The sequence below is a fragment of the Spinacia oleracea genome, chromosome 5 (assembly GCF_020520425.1).
Source record: "Spinacia oleracea cultivar Varoflay chromosome 5, BTI_SOV_V1, whole genome shotgun sequence".
NCBI lineage: Eukaryota > Viridiplantae > Streptophyta > Magnoliopsida > Caryophyllales > Amaranthaceae > Spinacia > Spinacia oleracea.
This window is the reverse complement of record NC_079491.1, coordinates 21,102,241-21,112,584: the sequence shown is the minus strand read 5'-3', so window position 1 is coordinate 21,112,584 and position 10,344 is coordinate 21,102,241.

Genomic DNA, 10,344 nt, shown 5'->3' with positions numbered 1-10,344 from the left:
AGTACGACAAATTTCAACTCCAAATTAACAAATCAAGTCACTTAGCAAAACAAAACTAAACGCAAGCTCTCTAATCCCGATCCCAATGATGCATCATCTTCAAACCTGTAGATGGCAACGCTTATTGATCCTTAGAGACTGCTCACCCAAATGGGTCATCACATGATCAATAAGGCATAGCCATGATCAACACACACAAACAAATCACGTAATCAGCAAAGCTGAGTACTACTGTAATACCCCGAAACTTTTAAACTCGTTTATTAAAAATTAATAATATTTTATTAACGTAATTTCGTTTCAATTATTAGAAATAATTTAAAAATTTCGTTATTTTAAACGTTTTTACGGTTTATTTTAAATGATAAATTTATAAACGAAAATTTATTTATTTTTCGTTAACGATATATTTTACGAGACTTTGTTTTAATTAAACATTTATATATTTAGTAATTTCCTAAAATAGCAATTAAAATTCAGAAATTTGGCCTAACTACTTGAAATTACTAAAATGCCCCTAAAGGACAAAATTTTCAATTTGCTTCTTCCTCCCTTGCCTTCCACGTACATTGTAACACCCCGACAATTCTCTCTTTTCTAAAATAATCTTTTAATATAAAACGTAGAGAATTATCAAGGCATTATCGCCCGTGTGAAAACGTAACGGCTTATTCAGAATTTTGCAGCGGAAAACATAAAACTAACTTTAGGTTTATAAATAATCGATTACAGATTTAGTCCAAAACCCATTTAACTGAAATAAGGAAATACGAATAGTACGACAAATTTCAAATTTAAGTTAACAAACCAAATCACTTAATAAAGCAAATCTAACTACAAGCTCTCTAATCCCGATCCCCAATGATGCATCATCTTCAAACCTGCAGATGGACAATGCTTATTGATCCTTAGAGACTGCTCACCAAGATTGGGTCATCACAGGATCAATAAGGCATAGCCATGATCAACATGCACAAGCAAAAGCACGTAATCAGCAAAGCTGAGTACTACATACTAAATCAATAATAATCCTAACATGATTCTATTAAACGAACAATCCTAACATGGTACTAAATAAAACATAAGCAAGGATAATCAAGATATATTGACTTGAAGACTATGTTTGACTGAACTAGACTTTTGTATCATTAACATTATTTAAATTGAAATAGTCAATGGACTGAGTTGTCTACTAGAAACTTCTTCTTCACTAAGGAAGACGAGGTACGGGCGCGACTCCGTAAACCCCAATGACCTGCGATATCGAGGGACTTTTGAATAAAATAGAACCGGTGATCAATCCGGCCCCAGAAAAAAGCCATAGGCGACCCATGACCCCAACTCCTGATTGTCCGTCACTTTAGACGTGCACAGTCTAAAGCTATTGCTACTCAGTTTCACTTTACATGATTTACAAATTAAACTCTGTTATGACTCAACAATCACATAAGTCATACAATCAACAATTATTCTCCACTGTTTTTATCTTGGAATTAAGTACGTGATCACAGAGATGTCAATCAAGACTTATTCCAATTAATCCAACCTTTCCTTTAATACTGATCAACCCCTCTATATGGGTATAAGGGTTCAACTTACTAAACAAGGTCCTCGGCCCTTATAAAGTAGTGAAAAAGCTAAAAGGAAACAATGAACAATCGATCTGAATCAATATATATAATAATCTAATGTTCACAACCAACATGTTCGCATCAATCATCTACTAACATGTTATAATTCTCATAAAGAAATATATATGCTTAACATGTCCATCCAACAATATTAAACATGCACTTTCAACATAACCAAGTTCATCAACAATTTCAACATAGTTTCAACAATTCACACACATTCCAAGCACACAGGTATGTACGTACCTTGTATAAACAACTAATAGGCCACTTTAACACTTTCAAATATCTCCTAAAGAGAATTCTTCGCCTAAAACAACCAACAAATATTCTCAATCAATTTCTAATCATTCGCAACCATAATAAAGTATTCTGAATACATCCTAAACATATTTAGAACCTTCCCCAATATCAAAACTTGAATATTTGATTTCCTAGCATCTTAATTATCGAATTAGTGATTGAAATTCGTTGAAAACTCTTTGCAAACATCGTACTTTAAATTTTTAGCAATATAACTAATTTCAAACTACTACAAAACATAATTAACATGTTTGAAATCATAAAAACAATAACTTTAATAATTCATAAACATCCTACCATGATTTAAAATCATTAAAAACCTTAAAAATTCATACTTTAATAATTAAAACTCCTATTTTAATCAAATTATATAATCTGAAAATTAACAACTTAATTTTATAAAACATATAATCTGAAAATTATAATTAATCCATAAAACTATAAATCTAATCCAAGAAAACATGAATTAACTTAATAAACATAATTAAAGCCCTAACTCAAACATGATTAACAAATCTGAAAATAAATTAGTTTATAATATCAACATATAATTTGAATTCTAAATATAAATTATCAAAACTAATAATTTAAACTATGAAAACCTTATTAAATTATTAAAATATAATATTACATTAATTAAATAAAAGGTTAAAGGGATTAACCAAAAAGATAGGAGGGCGCCGACCGGAGGGGGAAACGGCGGCGGCAGGGTCGCGGTTGCGCAGTAGGGGTGCGACACTGGTGCTCGACACGGCTGGTTGTGGTGGTTGGGCGATGCGTGCGGAGCAAGGAAGAAACAGAGAGGAGGAGACGAAAAAGCGAGCCTGACTGGGAAGCTGTGATGGTTGATGTACGGTGCAGCAAGGCAGCACTGCAGGGAGGGTGAGCGAAGCGGCAACGATCTGGTGGAGGTGGTGGTTGTGTGGGGCTGCCTCAACAAACAGAAACGAATGAGGAGGAGAGCAAGGAAACGAAAGAGATGTAAGCAAGAACGAAGCAAGAGAGGGAGAATGAAAGAAGTTACCGTGCGTATGAGGACCGGTGGCGCAGGCGGTGATGGACCGACGGTGGTTAGCGCGGTGGCTGAAGAAGGAGGAGGTTTGAGGGTTTGCAAATGCACGTGAATGATGAAAGGGAAAGGGGTTTTGGTTTCTTGTTTTTTTTTTTTTTTTTTGGCTTTTTACGTGAATTGAAAGAGAAGGAAAGGAGTAAAGTGTTTTGGGTCTTATTATTTGGGCTTTGCCAATTGGGCTAGAATTAGGATTTAGTTTTAGGATTTCAATCCAAAATCGATTAGGATCATTTCCTAAATTCAATCGTTTTCGTAAATCAATTTCTTTTCAACATAAAATTCTAAAATTATTTTAATTTCATAAATCGTTGAAATATTTAAAACGTATAAAAATAAATATTCGCTAATTAAATTTTTATTTCTAAAATTCGTAAATTCTATTTAAATATAATTAACTATACGTTAAAATATATTAAAAAGATTTATAAAATTACGGGGGATTACAATCTACCCCTCTTAAAAGAAGTTTCGTCCCGAAACTTGACACGAAAATTCACGCATTTTTCAAAAGTTTTCAACTTATTCTTACTGGAGAAATACTTGCGCCACTCATGTGCACTCTTTTGCCAACTTAAAGTTGCTTGTGTTACTTATGAACACATTTTTCTTATGCAGAGAATCTATTTACTTGCATTAACATGTATAATTTGCTAAAAGTGAGCATAAAATGCATAAAATACCATAAAAATAGGTAAAAAGCGCGAATTTCTATCGCATTCTACCCCCTTAAAGAAAACGAGTTACGCCCTCGTAACTCATCTCATGGAAAACTTTGGATATTTCTCCTTCCACGAATTTTGTCCCCAATACAATATTTTCACTCAAAATCAACCCAACAAGTAGGATTTCTACAATTCTTTCCATACAATGCCTCAAAAGGTTTCAACTGACGCGACAACGTGTGCGGAGGTCAAATGCTCCTTTAAAATCTGGAAAGCTTCCTCACATTTCTCACTCCACTTGAATTTCGATTCCTTTTTCAACAACTTGGTCATTGGTTTTTCTTCCTTCCAAAAGTCTTTCACAACCTCCTATAATGGTCATCTAGGCCTAGAAAACTTCAGATATCAGACACGTTCTTGGAATAGGTCACTCACTCACAGCTTGGATCTCACGTAGGATCTACAGAAACACCTTTTGCTCAACTTTTCCTTTCTACTGAACCTCATTACGCCTTTCATGGATGTATAATTCCTGGGCTTAACTCTTAGCTCTTTCACCAATTCATATATTCCCCATTTTTCAAGACAACAAAGGATTTCTAACGATCCTGGACCACTCGAATCTTCTCTCAAATGTATTCCCTTACGTAACGTAGTTTTCAATCAATTTAGTCCTTCACTTTTCCGTCGGTGTCACTTATACACACATGACTTCAAGATTTGTATACTTCATGTAATTAAACTAGATTCTTTTTCAGCGTCTCCAAAACAATCCTCAAGTGTTTTTCATGGTCTTTCTCATTCCTTGGATAAATCAGGATATCATCAATGACATAATAACGAACTTAATTCGGAATTCGTGGAAAATCTTATTCATCAAATCCATAATTATGGAAGGTGCATTGGTTAACCCAAAAGACATTATTCTAAACCCATAATGACAATAACGAGTCCTAATGAGGTCTTAGGCCCTTATCAGCTATCCTCAATTGGTGATACTTCAAACACAAATCAGTCTTCGAGAACACACTCGCCCAATTCAATTGATCCAATATGTCATCTATTCTAAGCAAAGGATACTTGTTCTTGATGGTGTTTATCTCCCTAAAATCAATGCATAATTCCATACGCTTGTCTTTTCCTTAACAAACAACACAAGAGCTTCCCACGGTGATGCACTAGGCCTAATATACCCCTTAACAAAACAACTCTTGCAACTGTGTCTTAATTCGCTCATTTCAGGAGGTGCCATGCTATAAGGTGCCTTGGATATAGGTGTCCTTCCACGAATTAAGTCTATAGTGCTCTTAACAGGTAACATACTTGCAATTTCACTCGGAAACACATCAATGAATCCACTCACAATGGCAACATCCTCGATTTTCACTCCAACTTCTTTACTCACCTCTAACACACTACACGAAAAATAGTTCACACTCTCTATTCATCCATTTCCTCACTCGTATTACAAAAATAACTAAAGGTTCTTGGACTTCTCAAAACGTCTACATGAGGTCAATTTCCCAACAAGGTTCCTTAAAATTACTCTCTAAATTTCACAGTCTATCTTAGCTTTGTAAAAAAAACTTAGTCAATCCGTCCTCGTAATCACATCTAGGTTTCCCAGGTTAAACTCTATCGAATCAGAAGGAAAACGCAATCTTTTATCTTCCAAAACAAGTTCTTAAACAACTTGATACACCTTATGGTTACACCAGTAGGTAGACTAACAGGTAAATCAATCGCCTCAAAATCTACTAACTTCAAACTTTTAACAATAGAGGACGAAATAAAGAACCAGTTGCCCCTGAATCAAACAATGTTTTAACTGGCACGGAGTTAATAGAAAAGTACCATAAACTACGTCTGCAAAACGTTCAGCTTCATTTCTACTCATCACGAACAGTTTACCCGGAGCCTTATTATGGTTGTTATTCTAATCAACAGACTTATGGAGGTTTCCATGGTTGTTATGCGCCCTTATAGGCTTCGAACCCTGATTTCTTGATTGGTTATACCCTGACTATCCCTGGTTACCACTCTCATTACCATTTTGACCCTTTTTCTGCTTAGTAAAGCACTCATACTCTCTATGCCCCTTTTCCTGACAATAGTTGCAAGTCACTAATCCCCCCTTGCAGTTTCTACCAGGATTGTTGTTACTACACATCTTAAGGTGATACACTCTCTCATATTGGTTCCTATTGTTGTGCCCCTGATGTTCATTCCTTGAAAATTTTCATTTCCATTCTCATTCCTATTCTAATTCATATTCCTCTTGAATTTCCATTGACTTCCCCCAACATTAAACTCTTTTCTTTTATCCTCAACAACAATTTTCTTGTCCCTTATGGACTGCAAACCATAAATATGAGCGGTTCTCTCATACACATTATCTAAAGATGTAAAGGTTTCTCTACCTAATCCCAAATGGATCTCATCGGTCAACCCTTGCTCAAACCCCCGAGCCGTTATCTCTTCTGTGGCTACAACCCAAGGTGCAAACCTCGACAGCGCTATAAATTTGCTATAATATTCAGCGATGGTCATACTCCCCATCCCAAGGTTTATGAATTCCTAAACTTTTTGCTTTCTTATAAAAGGTAGGGTAAAACTTTCCCCTTAAGGCAGTAACAAATGAATCCTAATTGAATCTCTCCACGGCGCTAAGCCTAGCTCTATTCTCTCTCCACCATAAATCAACGTCATCTTTCGAGTATAGGACAACTTGACCCACTCTCATGTTTTCAGGACAGTTCACAACCCCAAACAATTTCTCAAACTCTCCAACCCAGTTCTCTGAAAAGGTAGGATCAGCTTGCTCCTTAAAGTATGTGGGCTTAACTTTCCTATGTTGGTGTACTTGGAAAGAAACATTTTATTCCTAAAATAAACAATTCCGGGTCTCACTAACGATTTTCCAACCAAATCATAAACAAAGGTCGATAACACAATAAGTTTGGTGGAAGCAAACAATTTCTATTATGCACATATAATTACAACATTTAAACAATAAACACATGCACGTACATAACAATTAATTTCTTATGCTAGCATTAACTAGCTACTAATGCACATGTAATTCTATCCTATATGCCCTTTCCTATATTACCCATCTCTCGTAATAAATCAAAATAAGTAAAACATTAAAACACTTAAGAAATAAACGAGACGGTTAATAAGAAAGGAATTTTGTTAAACGAATAAATATTTATTAAACGAATAAATATAAAGGAATAAAGATACTTAAGGAATAAGTTTTTTTTTTTTTGTTTTTTTTTTTATATATATATATATATTTAATTTAATTTCGAAAAGAAAGAAAAACGTACTTAATTCACATAAACGACAAATTTTGAATAAATAAGTTAATTTCGAACTTAAATAAGAAATATTAATGTACTTTCACACAAAATAAAATGAATATGGTCCCCCAAAAAAAAGTACGCATTTTTGAATGATATAATAAGTAGTAGCTCAATTCTAGGAAATTCGTTTTAGAAAACTAGCTAGTTTAGGCGCCTAAAAATTATTGAAGTAAAACCATAAGCTCTGATACCACTTTGTAACACCCCGACAATTCTCTCTTTTCTAAAATAATCTTTTAATATAAAACGTAGAGAATTATCAAGGCATTATCGCCCGTGTGAAAACGTAACGGCTTATTCAGAATTTTGCAGCGGAAAACATAAAACTAACTTTAGGTTTATAAATAATCGATTACAGATTTAGTCCAAAACCCATTTAACTGAAATAAGGAAATACGAATAGTACGACAAATTTCAAATTTAAGTTAACAAACCAAATCACTTAATAAAGCAAATCTAACTACAAGCTCTCTAATCCCGATCCCCAATGATGCATCATCTTCAAACCTGCAGATGGACAATGCTTATTGATCCTTAGAGACTGCTCACCAAGATTGGGTCATCACAGGATCAATAAGGCATAGCCATGATCAACATGCACAAGCAAAAGCACGTAATCAGCAAAGCTGAGTACTACATACTAAATCAATAATAATCCTAACATGATTCTATTAAACGAACAATCCTAACATGGTACTAAATAAAACATAAGCAAGGATAATCAAGATATATTGACTTGAAGACTATGTTTGACTGAACTAGACTTTTGTATCATTAACATTATTTAAATTGAAATAGTCAATGGACTGAGTTGTCTACTAGAAACTTCTTCTTCACTAAGGAAGACGAGGTACGGGCGCGACTCCGTAAACCCCAATGACCTGCGATATCGAGGGACTTTTGAATAAAATAGAACCGGTGATCAATCCGGCCCCAGAAAAAAGCCATAGGCGACCCATGACCCCAACTCCTGATTGTCCGTCACTTTAGACGTGCACAGTCTAAAGCTATTGCTACTCAGTTTCACTTTACATGATTTACAAATTAAACTCTGTTATGACTCAACAATCACATAAGTCATACAATCAACAATTATTCTCCACTGTTTTTATCTTGGAATTAAGTACGTGATCACAGAGATGTCAATCAAGACTTATTCCAATTAATCCAACCTTTCCTTTAATACTGATCAACCCCTCTATATGGGTATAAGGGTTCAACTTACTAAACAAGGTCCTCGGCCCTTATAAAGTAGTGAAAAAGCTAAAAGGAAACAATGAACAATCGATCTGAATCAATATATATAATAATCTAATGTTCACAACCAACATGTTCGCATCAATCATCTACTAACATGTTATAATTCTCATAAAGAAATATATATGCTTAACATGTCCATCCAACAATATTAAACATGCACTTTCAACATAACCAAGTTCATCAACAATTTCAACATAGTTTCAACAATTCACACACATTCCAAGCACACAGGTATGTACGTACCTTGTATAAACAACTAATAGGCCACTTTAACACTTTCAAATATCTCCTAAAGAGAATTCTTCGCCTAAAACAACCAACAAATATTCTCAATCAATTTCTAATCATTCGCAACCATAATAAAGTATTCTGAATACATCCTAAACATATTTAGAACCTTCCCCAATATCAAAACTTGAATATTTGATTTCCTAGCATCTTAATTATCGAATTAGTGATTGAAATTCGTTGAAAACTCTTTGCAAACATCGTACTTTAAATTTTTAGCAATATAACTAATTTCAAACTACTACAAAACATAATTAACATGTTTGAAATCATAAAAACAATAACTTTAATAATTCATAAACATCCTACCATGATTTAAAATCATTAAAAACCTTAAAAATTCATACTTTAATAATTAAAACTCCTATTTTAATCAAATTATATAATCTGAAAATTAACAACTTAATTTTATAAAACATATAATCTGAAAATTATAATTAATCCATAAAACTATAAATCTAATCCAAGAAAACATGAATTAACTTAATAAACATAATTAAAGCCCTAACTCAAACATGATTAACAAATCTGAAAATAAATTAGTTTATAATATCAACATATAATTTGAATTCTAAATATAAATTATCAAAACTAATAATTTAAACTATGAAAACCTTATTAAATTATTAAAATATAATATTACATTAATTAAATAAAAGGTTAAAGGGATTAACCAAAAAGATAGGAGGGCGCCGACCGGAGGGGGAAACGGCGGCGGCAGGGTCGCGGTTGCGCAGTAGGGGTGCGACACTGGTGCTCGACACGGCTGGTTGTGGTGGTTGGGCGATGCGTGCGGAGCAAGGAAGAAACAGAGAGGAGGAGACGAAAAAGCGAGCCTGACTGGGAAGCTGTGATGGTTGATGTACGGTGCAGCAAGGCAGCACTGCAGGGAGGGTGAGCGAAGCGGCAACGATCTGGTGGAGGTGGTGGTTGTGTGGGGCTGCCTCAACAAACAGAAACGAATGAGGAGGAGAGCAAGGAAACGAAAGAGATGTAAGCAAGAACGAAGCAAGAGAGGGAGAATGAAAGAAGTTACCGTGCGTATGAGGACCGGTGGCGCAGGCGGTGATGGACCGACGGTGGTTAGCGCGGTGGCTGAAGAAGGAGGAGGTTTGAGGGTTTGCAAATGCACGTGAATGATGAAAGGGAAAGGGGTTTTGGTTTCTTGTTTTTTTTTTTTTTTTTTTGGCTTTTTACGTGAATTGAAAGAGAAGGAAAGGAGTAAAGTGTTTTGGGTCTTATTATTTGGGCTTTGCCAATTGGGCTAGAATTAGGATTTAGTTTTAGGATTTCAATCCAAAATCGATTAGGATCATTTCCTAAATTCAATCGTTTTCGTAAATCAATTTCTTTTCAACATAAAATTCTAAAATTATTTTAATTTCATAAATCGTTGAAATATTTAAAACGTATAAAAATAAATATTCGCTAATTAAATTTTTATTTCTAAAATTCGTAAATTCTATTTAAATATAATTAACTATACGTTAAAATATATTAAAAAGATTTATAAAATTACGGGGGATTACATACATGGAAGAAGGAAGCCATTCTTTCCTTCCTCTCTTCCCTTATTCCAGTCTACATTCATTTCCTTGGAGCCCAAGAACTTTTATTCTTCTAGAAATCCACCTAATTACAAATTGAATCAATTTCAGAATTATTTCAATGCAAAAATCAAATTAACAAAATCTGAAAATTCCTCCCTTGTTCCTCCTTATTCGAACCACCACAACCGGCAGCCATCTGCCACCACCTTA